At 49.0% G+C, this 15826-nt stretch overlaps 1 long non-coding RNA gene across 6 annotated transcripts in view; it reads right to left on the reverse strand.

Moving 5' to 3' along the window:
- Positions 1–15826, reverse strand: part of LOC135249738 (uncharacterized) — a 198092-nt gene that overhangs the window by 148711 nt on the left and 33555 nt on the right. For all 6 annotated transcript variants that reach the window (XR_010328747.1, XR_010328746.1, XR_010328743.1 and 3 more), the window contains exon 2: positions 9075–9165. This is a non-coding gene — a long non-coding RNA (uncharacterized LOC135249738). The remainder of the gene's footprint in view (positions 1–9074; positions 9166–15826) is intronic.

Raw genomic sequence — 15826 nt, forward strand, 5'->3', positions numbered from 1 at the left:
GAACACCACATCCCCACCCTGACTGCACTCCAAACCCAGCCCTGACTGCACACCAAACCCCACCCTGACTGCACACCAAACCCCGCCCTGACTGCACTCCAAACCCAGCCCTGACTGCACACCAAACCCCACCCTGACTGTACACCAAACCCCACCCTGACTGCACACCAAACCCAGCCCTGACTGAACACCACATCCCCACCCTGACTGCACTCCAAACCCAGCCCTGACTGAACACCACATCCCCACCCTGACTGCACTCCAAACCCAGCCCTGACTGAACACCACATCCCCACCCTGACTGCACTCCAAACCCAGCCCTGACTGCACACCAAACCCCACCCTGACTGCACACCAAACCCAGCCCTGACTGCTCTCCAAACCCAGCCCTGACTGCACACCAAACCCAGCCCCGACTGCACACCAAACCCAGCCCTGACTGCACACCAAACCAGCCTGACTGAACACCACATCCCCACCCTGACTGCACTCCAAACCCAGCCCTGACTGAACACCACATCCCCACCCTGACTGCACTCCAAACCCAGCCCTGACTGCACACCAAACCCCCCCTGACTGCACACCAAACCCAGCCCTGACTGCACTCCAAACCCAGCCCTGACTGCACACCAAACCCCACCCTGACTGTACACCAAACCCACCCTGACTGCACACCAAACCCAGCCCTGACTGAACACCACATCCCCACCCTGACTGCACTCCAAACCCAGCCCTGACTGAACACCACATCCCCACCCTGACTGCACTCCAAACCCAGCCCTGACTGCACACCAAACCCCACCCTGACTGTACACCAAACCCCACCCTGACTGCACACCAAACCCAGCCCTGACTGCACACCAAACCCCACCCTGACTGTACACCAAACCCCACCCTGACTGCACACCAAACCCAGCCCTGACTGAACACCACATCCCCACCCTGACTGCACTCCAAACCCAGCCCTGACTGAACACCACATCCCACCCTGACTGCACTCCAAACCCAGCCCTGACTGACACCAAACCCCACCCTGACTGTACACCAAACCCCACCCTGACTGCACACCAAACCCAGCCCTGACTGAACACCACATCCCCACCCTGACTGCACTCCAAACCCAGCCTTGACTGCACTCCAAACCCAGCCCTGACTGCACTCCAAACCCAGCCCTGACTGAACACCACCACCCCACCCTGACTGCACACCAAACCCCACCCTGACTGAACACCACCTCCCAGCCCTGACTGAACACCAAACCCAGCCCTGACTGAACACCACATCCCTGCCTTTTTGTGTGCCTTCTCAGATCAACACAAAGTGCAAAAAGATGCACATTTGGGAGTCAAAGCCAGGCAGCCCCTAGATCCTCATGCAGGCGACTTGAAGGCTCGTTCCAATATATTGTTACGACTTGAAAAACAGAACAGCAAATTGTTGTGGACGTTGCTGGGTGTGCATTAGATTTAACAATAGGTGTGTGATATCTAAAGAAAACAGGTCTGAGCTGTGTGCGCTGATTAGGGATGGTGTGGAAATGACTCCTTTCAGAACGAGAGAGCGCAGAACCCTGGAATCACTGGGGTGCATTTAAATGAAACGTAACTGCCAGACATTTTTACCCGACTCCCTCCGTACCCCACAATTTCCCTCCCATTCATCACCCTCAGAGAATAAAAAGGCCTGCAGACTAAAATCTCAGCGTGGCTGAAATATCATTCCCCAGGTTACAGGGTAAAGTCACGGCTGCTTCTTTTGTGTGGTTCTGGAGCGATCGGTGGCCCAAAAGATCTTCCCGGTGTGGACTGTTCGGCAGAAGACAAGGTTGGCTGAACAGCACTGCCAGACGCCAAGCACTGCACTGAGCGGAATACGGAGCTGGGCGGTCCTCTGGCATTTTGGGAAAAACAAGGTTACATCTTACCAATAAATTTACCCATAAGCCACTGCAAAGTTGCTCTGCCGCCCCAAGTCTGATCCTTAAATCGAGGCATGCCCTAGAACTGAAAGTGCAGGCTTGTGATCTGAGGGAGGAGTGTGGAAACTGATGAAGACGAGCAAATCTACCTATCATCTGAGTGGCTGATGATGAAGAATTCCTGCTCCTGTTGTCAGAGGAAATCGGCTCATGAGCACGGAATCATGGCAGAAAGAAAATAAATAACTTGTACACTTCACGTCCTCCTTTCAGCTGAGAGCAGCCCAGAGCCTCGCTTTCCCTCCAGAAAGCGGACACACAAATCGAGCCACACTGGTTCTGCTGGGAGACCGGCAGCAGGAGAACTTACCGTCTCCCAAACTGCAGCATCAGCAGCAAACAGACAGCGGTTCATTTTAAAACAAATATTTAAAGATTAGATGAAACGACCACACAGCCAAGATCCATGTTTGATATAAGGATGCTTCTCTCCCTCTCTTCTTTCTCTCTCCTCTCTCTCTGTCTGTCTGTTTCTCTCTGTCTAATTAAAATCCGAAGTGCTTTATTGGCATGATAAAATTAGCATTTGTATTGCCAAGGCATGGCAAGGAACATGAAAAACCTCAGATAGGGGAGAGAGAGAGCAGTGTGTTAGGAGAGAGAGAGAGAGAGAGAGGGAGAGAGAGAGGGAGAGCAGTGTGTTAGGTCAGAGAGAGAGAGAGAGAGAGAGAGCAGCAGAGAGGGGGAAATGAGCAGGAGAGGTATGTGCAGGATCTTGTGTGCTGGTGGTTAGACTGAATGAAAAGCTGTAAATAGTTTTTATGCTTTAATTTCGGGGCCCAGCGAGTCCCATGAGCAGCAGCCCTTCTCACATTTCAACACTTAAAACTTATTGAGGAGAAACATGGAAACAGGCAATCAGACATTCAAATGGGAAGCGCCCCTCTGTGGGCTGTGCTCATGCTTCCTCTGGGTAACACTGCCTCCTCATACAGTGCCCCGTTCGCCCCAAACTCAGAGCTGCAGGAGCGCAGAGGAAATCACGCTAGCAGAGCTTCACCTCGGGGAACAGGGGACACCCCAGCCCAAATCCCACACGGGACACCTCAGCCCAAACCCCACACGGGACACCCCAGCCCAAACCCCACAGGGGACACCCCAGCCCAAACCCCACAGGGGACACCCCAGCCCAAACCCCACACGGGACACCCCAGCTCAAACCCCACACGGGACACCCCAGCCCAAACCCCACAGGGCGCTCACACCTAAGCCCCCGCAGGAGCAATCCCTGGAGACCCACTTGGGGGGGGGGGGCGAACTCCACTCCACACGTCTTACAGTCACAACCCCCAAACAAACACCGCAAAATGTTTATTCTTTTTTATCAAATTAAACAGTAGATCGCTTGCTTAATTGTTTATGAAAGGTTTTAAAAGCCAATCGCATAATTAATCTTTATTGTTGCAGGATTTCGGCTGGATTCTAATTAGGAAACTCGTTCGCTCATGTCGTCTGATAGAGCAGCTCCACGGAGGGGGAACATAATGAGGAGGCTGGGGAACAGAGCAAGCCCTGCACTCCTCTCTCATCTAAACTCCTCCTATCCTCCTCTTCTCTCTCTCCCTCTCTCCAGAATCACCCCCCTCTCTCTCTCCACACTCATCCCCCCCTCTCTCACACTTATCCCCCTCTCTCTCCACACTTATCCCCCTCTCTCTCTCTCCACTCACCCCCCTTTCGCTCTCCACGATCCTCCCTTCCTCCCTGAAGTGGCTGTGCACAGATCTCTTCCTCTGTCTTCCTCTCACAAACCTTCTCCCCATCTCTCCATCTTTTTTCTTGCTCTCTCCATATCAATTTCTTCTCACTGCTCCTTCTCTTCAATTGCTGCCTCCCCCCCCCCCACCCCACCCCCCACCCCGCCCCCCCCGCTCCCCCCACACAGACCCAAAATGTATCTTTCCACCCATAAAGCTTTATGCTCTACCTCTGGCGTAAATCAACTTTAATGCCTCAGTTTCACTCACATTACTGCAGTGCACACACAGCACTGGCACTAATTATGGGAGCGCTCTATTTATAAACGAATTGACAATTAACGAAATATTTTTCTTTTTAAGTAGAAAAATACTGGACAAATACATGTTCAAGCTGATTATAAAATTTTCAACAGTACGATACATTAGATTGGAAGGTGTAATGATTATTACTTCTTTAACACAAATACTGATTATTTCTTCATTTTCTGTTTTATGTTGATATTACATTTACATATATTTATTATGAGCAGTCTATTGTATCATTCTGTTCGAAATGTTATAATCAGCTTGAACATGTATTCATCATAAAATTTTAATATTCATGCAAAGAAATCTTTTTTTTGGCTTTTATATTTTATTTTGAATTACTGGTGGTGACAATTTCGTTACCACACGTGTTCACAAAGATAATTGTTTTGAATACATTTTTTTGGCTCCTAGAAACAAAACAGAAAATGCACACACACGCACACACACACACACACGCATGCACACACACACACCATGGACCATGGTGCTTATTGACACTTAGGCATAACATATTTGATCCATTGTGTTTCTTTTTCTACTTCAATGGATAGCTTTGTCTGGGTCTTTGTTGCAGCTGTGCACTAAATAGATAATGTTGTCATTTTTATCTATATAGTCGTTTCTTGTATAACACATGCAAATCTTAACAAGAAGTACAGCTCTAGAGTCTGTTCTTTGAGCTAGAATATCACACAATTATTTTCACAAATTAACTTGCATATCAGCAGATGTTCATCTGTTTAAAAGAAATCTCCCCCCTTTCAGCTGTGAGAGCGAGAGAACGCGCTTGGACGGGCTCTGCAGTAAGCTGACGGTAAAGAGGACTGCACCATAAATGCCAGGAACTGACCCGTTTCATTCCGGATGGATTTATTTCAGTTTCTAAAAGCCCCGCAGGTGATGGGCTTGTGCTCGCTCAGACAGGAACACAAGCAGGAGCCCCGGGGATCTGAATCTCCCACATTCCCATCAGAAAAGGTGCAGAAATCCTTCCACATTCACAGAGAGATTCACAGAGAGATTCACAGAGAGATTCACACAGAGATTCACAGAGAGATTCATAGAGAGATTCACAGAAAGATTCACAGAGAGATTCCAGTGCGGACCGTTTTGTTGGAGCAGGTATTGCTTTAGTAATATTTCATGTGGATTCGCAGTCATCTCTGTGTCGTAGTTTTCCTCCGTCTGCGATGCATTGATTTAGGGCGCTGTTTCCGCTACACACAAACAAGACATGGCCCACCTGTCTCCTCAGGCTCACCTGTCCGCTCCCCCCCCCCCACCCGGCTGCTGGGCACAGAGCGATGCTCATGAAAAAGCATCAAAGAGCCTCCCCCCCACTGCCCCCCACTGCCCCCCCCCCCGCTGCAGTAATTATTAAAGAGTAATCTCGCAGCCCGGCCGTGTTAAATAAGAAATGAAATAACAAATCAAGCTTCTGCAAACAGGCCAGCTGCTGAAGGGCTTTCTTCAGTTTGCAGCAGTCACACTGTCCTCAGGAAACCCTGGACCAGCTACAGCCTGAGCACTGCAGATTACAGCCTGAACACTGTGTGCAGATTACAGCTACTGAACACTGTGCAGATTACAGCCTGAAAACTGTGTGCAGATTACAGCCTGAGGACTGCAGATTACAGCCTGAACACTGCAGATTACAGCCTGAGCACTGCAGATTACAGCCTGAACACTGTGTGCAGATTACAGCCTGAACACTGTCTGCAGATTACAGCTACGGAACACTGTGTGCAGATTACAGCCTGAACACTGTGTGCAGATTACAGCTACTGAACACTGTGCAGATTACAGCCTGAACACTGTGTGCAGATTACAGCTACTGAACACTGTGCAGATTACAGCCTGAACACTGTGTGCAGGTTAGAGCCTGAACACTGTGTGCAGGTTAGAGCCTGAACACTGTGTGCAGATTACAGCCTGAACACTGTGTGCAGGTTAGAGCCTGAACACTGTGTGCAGGCACTACTGAGCACTGCATTACACTGCACTGCCACCTTGTTTATTAATTTCTGCTTAGTAGATGCCCAAATCCAGGAACACACGCGTGTTAAGGTCTAAATCACAGGGAAACTCAACACAGGTCTCAGATTGCTTTGATCTTGTGGGTCAGATGGCCAACGCTGCCTCGTCCCTGGGCCCCTGAACGCAGGGCTGGAGTGGTGCATACGGGAGGGCCCCTGAACGCAGGGCTGGAGTGGTGCATACGGGAGGGCCCCTGAACGCAGGGCTGGAGTGGTGCATACGGGAGGGCCCCTGAACGCAGGGCTGGAGTGGTGCATACGGGAGGGCCCCTGAACGCAGGGCTGGAGTGGAGCATACGGGAGGGCCCCTGAACGCAGGGCTGGAGTGGTGCATACCGGAGGGCCCCTGAACGCAGGGCTGGAGTGGTGCATATGGGAGGGCCCCTGAACGCAGGGCTGGAGTGGTGCATACGGGAGGGCAGTCTCAGAGAGACCTGCCTGACTCTCTCCAGCTCTGATGGAGAGCCGCTCGTGGTGAGAGGTTGGGCAGGGCCGCTCGTGGTGAGAGGTTGGGCGGAGCCGCTCGTGGTGAGAGGTCGGGTGGAGCCGCTCGTGGTGAGAGGTCGGGCAGGGCCGCTCGTGGTGAGAGGTCGGGCAGGGCCGCTCGTGGTGAGAGGTCGGGCAGGGCCGCTCGTGGTGAGAGGTTGGGCAGGGCCGCTCGTGGTGAGAGGTTGGGCAGGGCCGCTCGTGGTGAGAGGTCGAGTGGAGCCGCTCGTGGTGATACCAGGTGATTACGTGGATAAAACCATGTTGATCTTTTTCAGAGAACAGAACAAAACTCATAGTTTGGGTTTTTCCCAAGGCGGAAGTTTTACTCGGTCGGTTTCTATGAATGATTCTTCATAAGAACTGAATAAACTCCTTTATAAACACTGCATAATATCTTAGTTATAAATGCTCATGCCAATAACCACAAACAGTGTGCCATGTCAGAACTGGTACAGCGAGTGATGCGCTGCTTATGAAGGTCCTATGCACAGTTTATGCAGTAGTCATAAAGCTCTTATTGAGGATAATCCATAGCATCTAGAGTTAAATAATTTAAGAACAAACTTGTGGAATGAACCCATCTCTGTGCTGACCAGCATGTCCCTGCTCATTACACACACGTCCAAGCCACCGTGACGGTTCCATCCTGACACACATCACTTCCAATCCCCATCATTCCTCTGATAGGATGAATTATGAATGATGTTTGTCATGGTGACCCAGATTTATGCATTTCACTTATAAGCAAAAAGAACTGCGACAGGCTTTGTGTTTAAAAGCCTGTTGTTCAAACGCGCTGACATCACACTATGCTTGATTTAGCCTTTTACAGCGGGAAACAGAAGCACTCGCAGCTGCAGCAGCATCGACGGGATCTGCACCGCGAAGAACAGAGTGCATTCTGGGAGGACCCAAATGCACAGGATCGGAGAAGGGACCTGTAGATTATGACATCTCTACCGCAGTTTGCACACCAGTCTACTGAGGGCAACATGACTTAGTGATCCCACCAACAGAAACGCGGACGGATGGAAGCACAACATGGAGACACCGCAATATCACAAGCTAATGATGCGTTTCCTCCCGTCACTGCAGCCTTCCTGCCAAACCATTACTCAGCGTGCGAGCCGTGTGCTCGGGGAACCCCTCCCCCGCACGCTCCATAAAAACCCTCCCCCGTTCACTCCCCCTCCCCACAGACCACACGGTCACTGATGGCTTTTGGCTTCTGGCTCTCTAGAGCAGCACAAACTCTCTCTGGAGAGGCACAAACTCTCTCTGGAGAGGCACAAACTCTCTCTGGAGAAGCACTAACGCTCTCTGGAGAAGCACTAACGCTCTCTGGAGAAGCACTAACTCTCTCTGGAGAAGCACATCCAGGATCTGAATAGCAGAACTAAAGAGCCAGGACTGTCCCTGATCAATAGCTTTAGGTGTGGCTGGAACAGGAACTGTCTGTTCACCTCCATCAGTTGACTGTCACTTGCTTCTAATGAAATCAAAAGTCTCCAGAAAACTTGGCAACCAGCCCTAGCGTAGGGCTATGAGGACTCAGTACATATGAGTACTGTGCCTTGTACTTACCAGAATAAAACTTCAAACAAGCAGACAAGTACATTACAAGTTCCTTTAGGCGATGGAACCATATCATTTATACATATCATGCAGTAAAAATCCATCATATAGACAATCTTAGGGTAAAGGACAACATGAGTACTGAATAGAAATAAAAATAAATGCTGTATATTTTATAAATACATTGTTTTAAAGATATAAATGTTGTGAATAAAAGTATGTTTTTTCAAATATCTTGTGCATATCTTTCAAAAGATCAAAACACAGACCTGCACAGCATGGCTTTCCTAAGTTTTCTTTTTTGTATCATGAATTAACACAGATGTTACACTGAACAGGTCTGAAAGCTTCCACTGTGCAATGAAAATATATTAACAATGTTCTTATTCATTAACAATGAATTTAGACACAGAGAAAATTGACTTGGTATTGCAGCCATGTAGTTGCGAAAATTACTTTAACACATAATTACTTTCTTGTACAACTGTGAGTGACTGTTTTCTTAGGTAGTATAATACAAATGAGAAATATATTTTTTTGCAGTTTGGCTCTAATGAGATTGTAAAATCAATGTGAAAATGACTCCGCTATTGCAATAATAAAGAGTTACAATAAAGTCAAGCAATTTCTGGGGCATTATACTTAGGCTAACCGCCCAGCACCAAAACAATGTCTTTTAGTGACGAGAAAATAAAAACCTTTTTACCTAGGACATCAGTATACCAGGAGACCACAGTGAAAGGACAAACACAGACTTAAGAATGAGTGTGTTTGTGTGTGAGAGAGAGAGAAAGAGAGATAGAGAATGTGTGTGTGCATGTGTTTGTGTGCGTGTGTGTGTGTCTGTGTAAGTATGTGTGTGTGTCGGTGTGTGTGCATGTGCGTCAGTGCCTGTGTGTGTGCGTGAGTGGGTGCGCACGTGTGTGTGTGTGAGTGTGCGCGCGCGTGTGTGTGTGTGTGTGTGTGTGCGTGTAGCAGGATACTCACAGGTAGTAGATCTCTCGGTCAGTGTGATTGGACCGGAAAACTGTGATGTCACGAAACACCAGGATTGTTCCCACACAGGTGAGGGTTATACCTGCAAATCAGTACAGAACAGTACATGGTCTATGAGCACATACTATTGCACATACACACATATCACAGAGAGGGTACAAACTGAGATTTCAGCCTATCGCAGAGAGGGTACAAGCTGAGATTTCAGCCTATCACAGAGAGGGTACAAGCCGAGATTTCAGCCTATCACAGAGAGGGTACAAGCTGAGATTTCAGCCTATCACAGAGAGGGTACAAGCTGAGATTTCAGCCTATCACAGAGAGGGTACAAGCTGAGATTTCAGCCTATCACAGAGAGGGTACAAGCTGAGATTTCAGCCTATCACAGAGAGGGTACAAGCTGAGATTTCAGCCTAACACAGAGAGGGTACAAGCTGAGATTTCAGCCTATCACAGAGAGGGTACAAGCTGAGATTTCAGCCTATTACAGAGAGGGTACAAACTGAGATTTCAGCCTATCACAGAGAGGGTACAAACTGAGATTTCAGCCTATCACAGAGAGGGTACAAGCTGAGATTTCAGCCTATCACAGAGAGGGTACGAGCTGAGATGCCATGCACCAGGACATGCACCAGGCCATGCGTCCGTACGAATCTCCAGGCGCAGGAAGTGGTAATGCAGGAAGTGGTAATGTGTTTTCCCTGTGCCAGGCTGGAGTGGAACGCTCCAGATTGTGGTGCGGAGGCACACAAGGTGAAGGGAACAGTGCAGCTATAAGAGCGCCTGCCTGCCCTTACGTGTTGCTTTGTTATTTCAACATCCTCATAAATAAGGCAGAGCTGATGCATATGAGCCCAGGCCAGCTTGCGTGTGGGCCGCTCTGCCGCGATGCGTTTGATGTTCAGAAGCTCGGCGTGCGGCGTCGCTCCTCACTGGGGGCGTTTGATGTTACATCCTCCTCAGCTCAACAGATTGTTTCATTTGAGGACCAAATCTGGCGAGATGAAGTCTGAGTTTAATGTAGGAGTAAAGCGGAGGAGTGATTAGCCTCAGCCCCCCCCCCATTTCACCTCACCCCAATAACACTGCAGTCGTTAAAAAACATTCCCTGTGTCTCTGTTCACCCCCTGATCAGCCCACCAATCACAGGCCTCCCCCTGTCCAGCCCACCAATCACAGGCCTCATCCTGTCCCACCAGCTGGTTGGCAACTTCAGAGACAATTACATGATGGACAATTAAAGAGGATCCTTTAAAATAAAGAAAAAATCACAACCCTGCTGTGTGTGTGTGTGTGAGAGAGTGTGTGTGTGCACGTGCGTGTGCGTGTGCATGATGAAGCCTTTCCAGTTAATTCTTATACAGGCCGGTGGTAAAAAGTTTTGGGTGATAAAAAGAGGAAAAATGTTAAAAGTTGCCATATTCAAAGACCTGTATAAAGTCCCCAAACTGACAGAGAAATGTGAAATGACAAGGAGACAGAATTTTCTTTTTGAGAATCTATTCAAGCAGCGTGTTTGTGAAATAAATACTGAGAGAGAAAGTGACAGAGGGCAGGACAAAGAAAGAAAGAGAAAAGAAAGAGGAGACAGGGAGGAGGAGGAAAAAGCAGTGAATGAATAAACATAATATTCCCCAATTCACTTCCTCTCCATACAGCTGCGACTGAACTGAAGACAGAAGAACACACCATGCATTCATATGTTCTATACGGGCTGATTGGCCTGTTCTCCTCATTATGTATTCTCTTAACAGTCAAATCATGCGATGCACATTAAATAGGAAACAGAATATTAGCATTCACAAATATTCCAGGTTTATCGTTAAAGAGCAGCCATATCCCCCTTTCTCTTCCACGCTCCTGATAAAGGAGGTATCGCTCGTCTGAGCGGGCGCTTCGCGGCGTGCTGCTGGGGCTGTGGAACGCGATTATCTGCCCCACGGAGGCCAGGGGGCAGAACACGGAGTGACATCATCGCCCGCTGGCTCCTCATGCATTAATGATTACAGCACGGTGGCGAGAACATCGCAGGCGATGGATTCACACGCAGAGCACACAAAACAGAACCCAGCGATGCATCTGCAAGAGTAATGAACTCCGTTTCCCATGGTGCACCTGTGGGAGCCAGCTGCCCATTATGATGTTTAATGTGGTAAATGGAGGATGGTTATGATCTGCAGTATCTAATGGAATGGGGGGAGAGGTGCTGATTCAGTCGCAAGGAGTAATAAACGCCGTTAGCATGCGCGCTAACGATGGGGAAGCTCGGGGTGTGGTTAACGAGAGCCTGAGCAATCGCCCCAATACTGGCACCTGGCCCCGATGCCCCCCCCCCGTCCCGCGACAGCACAGAGAGGTGCTTCAGATGGACCTCGGCCCAAAACAACTGCCAGGACCAAACGCGGGCATCTGTGGCACATACCAGCGCGGGGGGGCGGCCAAATCAGAGAAGTCAAACGGGGGCTCTCCATCCTGAGAGAGACGTCCTCCTTCAACACCCCCCCCCCCCCCGCCCCCCGACCCCGGGCAGGATAAATCTTCCTGCCGCGATAGTTTTAATGGGTTTTTAATGAGTCTAATGTTTTCTGTTTTAATGAACTTCTTACACCAGCTTTAATCATTTTAGAGGAATGAAAAATGATTGAGAAATGGCACACATTAATTTAATTTAGTGCTCAATCTGCCTTCCTGTCGTGGGGAGGAAGCGGGGGGGGAAGGAGGGTCATTTAGCATGGCACACAATCAGGCTGTTGTTTCTCCCTTATCTCCAATTAGACGCCATTGTGGGGTCGGCTGATTTGGGCTTAAACGGCAGAGATATAAATGTGTGGTTAACACGACAGGCGTTCCGGGGGAAATCAGCAAACGCGCAACTCGGCATCCATCTTACAATCGCTCAAACGTCCACTTTGATCTAGCGAAGCAGAGCCGGGGTCAATGCAGCCATTTTAGGAGATTAACTGAAACTCAGCGAATGATGTGGAAAATGCCTGGAGTGCTCAGTGGTAATTTTGTTTTTTTTTCATTTCATGAATGAAATTGCATATGATTGCCTGAATGGACTGAAACGGAATGCTGGCTGAATTGAGGGCTGATTATTTCAGCTCCAGGCTCCGGTTAGCGGTAGCGCTGCCCGCGCGCGGTGGAAGCATCGAACCCGTGCGTCAGGAGAGGAGGGGGGAGCCATTATCTGGCTGTGTGGCCAAGCAGACCAGAACCCATCCACAGGGAGCGGAGCCGGTTCTGACTCCAGAACACGGCTCATTATCTCCCCATCGGATTCCTCTCGTCTCTCCGTGCTGTTAGCCACAGTGTCTCGCAGGAGAACGGATCAATACTCCTCTGCTGCTAATGAAATTAAATTTAAAAAAGCTCTGGCCCAGACGCTCCCGCTGCTAACCAGCCTGCTGGCCCCACGCGCGGGTCCAAACCAGCTCCTACTGGTGCTAACCAGCCTGCTGGCCCCACGCGCGGATCCAAACCAGCTCCCACTGGTGCTAACCAGCCTGCTGGCCCCACGCGCGGATACAAACCAGCTCCTACTGGTGCTAACCAGCCTGCTGGCCCCACGCGCGGGTCCAAACCAGCTCCTACTGGTGCTAACCAGCCTGCTGGCCCCACGCGCGGATCCAAACCAGCTCCCACTGGTGCTAACCAGCCTGCTGGCCCCACGCGCGGATCCAAACCAGCTCCTACTGGTGCTAACCAGCCTGCTGGCCCCACGCACGGGTCCAAACCAGCTCCCACTGGTGCTAACCAGCCTGCTGACCCCACGCACGGATCCAAACCAGCTCCCACTGGTGCTAACCAGCCTGCTGGCCCCACGCACGGATCCAAACCAGCTCCCACTGGTGCTAACCAGCCTGCTGGCCCCACGCGCGGATCCAAACCAGCTCCCACTGGAGGATAATCAGAGCCAGGATCAGAACCACACACCGGAATCAGAACCGCACGCCGGAATCAGAACCGCACGCCGGAATCAGAACCGCACACCGGCGTTTACTGACGCTTCTGACAGTTGGAACGCAAGCCCCATCGGGGGGTGGGGGGATCAGTGATCAGTCTGACCAGCTGATCAGGTGACCTGCGGAGATCGGTGGCAGACTAACGCAGACTAACACTGGTCTGGTCATGATTCAGTCACAGTCAGATCCATTTGAGAATATTCCGGCAGGTTTAAGCACTTTCTGAAGGCCCAGTAGAAGTGGTGTGAGAGTATTCAGGACAGAGTCAGTACCAGCCTCCCCACCAGCCTCTCCCTCAATCACATCTCTCCCCTCAGGTCCTTTCAAAACTGCAGATTGCTTTAAAATATCCCTGTTACACAACTGTGAATTTCACCTTGATGTAAGGCGCCCCCCACCCCCAACCCCCCCCTGCCCACCCCAACACAGCCCATTTCCTTGAGCTGATTTCAGGCCCCTGGTTGGTTGGACACACACACACACACACACACACAGACAAGCCTGTGGGTTCTCTCTTTCACATATTTTCTCATTCTCTCTCTCCCTCAGGTACTGTGCATGCTCTCTCCTTCTCACTTCTCCCTTCTCTCTTTCTGTCTGCATTTTACCTGAGAAAAACATCCTCACTCACCTGTTACCTGAGGGCCAGGTCTGGCTGCCTTCCAGAGGTACTTCAGAATCAGCCCAGACCAAGAAAACCCAAATAAGTATTGCTTTATATTTCACCAGACAGTGATCAAAGTGAATATTCAACCAAAAAAGTATAAACAACTTCAGCTGTCAGGCTGTGAGGATGTTCATCTTTCATTAACTACATCTTTCATAGCTTCCAGAAGTTTCACAGATTTCAACCCATTCCTCCTCCATCACTTTTTTAATCACTTCCCAGGATTCCAGAGTTTTCTGTTTGGACGGAAGTTGAAAGAGCAGAAGACACAGGGTATGTGCTCATTAACTGCAATCAGTCAACAACGTCATCAAAGACCAAAACACCAACGCTACACTCTAATATTCAACTTCTTTAAAAAGACTTTCTTCAATTTCTTTGGAAGAACAAAAAACATTTTAAAAAACCAACAATGAGAGAACGAGCAGACCCAATACTGGCAGTACAGAGACCGTGTGATAACATTCAAGAGCATATCACAGCAGCAGAAATTAAGCTGCATTTACTAACCTCTGTCGCATAGGATGTTTTCCTTTGCTGTACTTACTGCTGGAACATGGCAGATATACAGAGGACATTTATTTAAACTTTAATTTCTTGGATGGATTTAACTTGATGATAATCCTGTTACTACAGCACTGATCCTTCAGGCACCAAGCAGTCCAACTGTTCTTGCAAAGAGTGAGAAGCAAATTAAACATCCTAATTCACCCTACATTGCTTCCAATAAAATTTTACTGCAGTCTGAAACTGGAAATAATGGAATTCTGCTATTGATGAAAATGTACGTATTTGATTCATTTCCCTGGTTCTCCATGTCATGAAAAAGTGTGACTGGCTGGTCGATCAAGACAGAGCATAAAATGTCTGCTCCAGGTGAGGAATGACATCACCAGACCGCTGCCTCAGATCTCCTGAGTAACACCTGAATACAAGATTACAGCCGAGACAAACGGACACAGAAATTAAGCAGCCCTGTCAGTACGGTGTGAGATGCGCTGAAATTATCGTAACAGTGTACGACAGTAGAGTACACCCCAAAACTTCATCTCCTCAGTGGGGGTTACAGTGAACCCCAAAACTTCATCTCCTCAGTGGGGGTTACAGTGAACCCCAAAACTTCATCTCCTCAGTGGGGGTTACAGTGAACCCCAAAACTTCAGCTCCTCAGTGGGGGTTACAGTGAACCCCAAAACTTCAGCTCCACCAGGCTGGGGTGAGTACTACAGGACCCAAGAACAGACCCATCATATCCCCATTGCACTGATGCATGGATGTTCAAACACATCCCAACACAAACGGTTTACATTCATTAATTTCTGCTTCATTGCCTCTTTTTCAACAGTCTTATTTCAAACGGCATAACGAGCCTTATCGTAACCTGCTGTTATGGAGGATAAGGGGTAGAAATTTTCCTACATATTAATTCTGCCCGTAAATAATAAAGAGTCCTTTGAATTATTATCTGCCCAGGGGTTTGTTCATAACAAGGAAATACAAACATCAACGCGCACGCGCGCGCGCACGCGCACGCACATAACACACAAACACACACGCGCTTACTTGCTTCTTACTTAAATACTGCACATGCTACACACTACATACTACACACACAACATACTGCAGAGTACATACTACACTACTAGGTCTGGACAATATGACAGTTATATTAGCAACCTGCTGCCTCGCCAATATTGTTCACTTCAGCCCCAAAATTCATGATAACACAAACCTCCAAAACACTATTTCAGTCTCGCTCATCACAGCTGTCAATGCTGTACAATTTTGTTATATCATATCTGCAAACAATATTATCACTCCACCCTACTCTCAAAATGAGCTTTTCCACGGTTACAATAACAGGATCAAGAAGGAAGACAGGAAAATGTTAATGTGATAAGGAGGAAAAAACAAATCGAACTCGTGTCTAAAGGTTGGACTCAAAAGCACACTGAGGGAATTCAAGGTAGCTCAGTTACATCAGGGGACACCTTCAGACGGTGCTGCTGATGTTTATCTTTCAATGGAAGAGGCCCCGGTTAGCCCCCCCTCGGGGGTACGAGTGCCAGAGACAGGAGCAGAAGCGCTGTAGTGAAGACAGCTGGACCGAC

The sequence above is a fragment of the Anguilla rostrata genome, chromosome 3, assembly GCF_018555375.3.
Source record: "Anguilla rostrata isolate EN2019 chromosome 3, ASM1855537v3, whole genome shotgun sequence".
In the NCBI taxonomy this organism is placed as follows: Eukaryota; Metazoa; Chordata; class Actinopteri; order Anguilliformes; family Anguillidae; genus Anguilla; species Anguilla rostrata.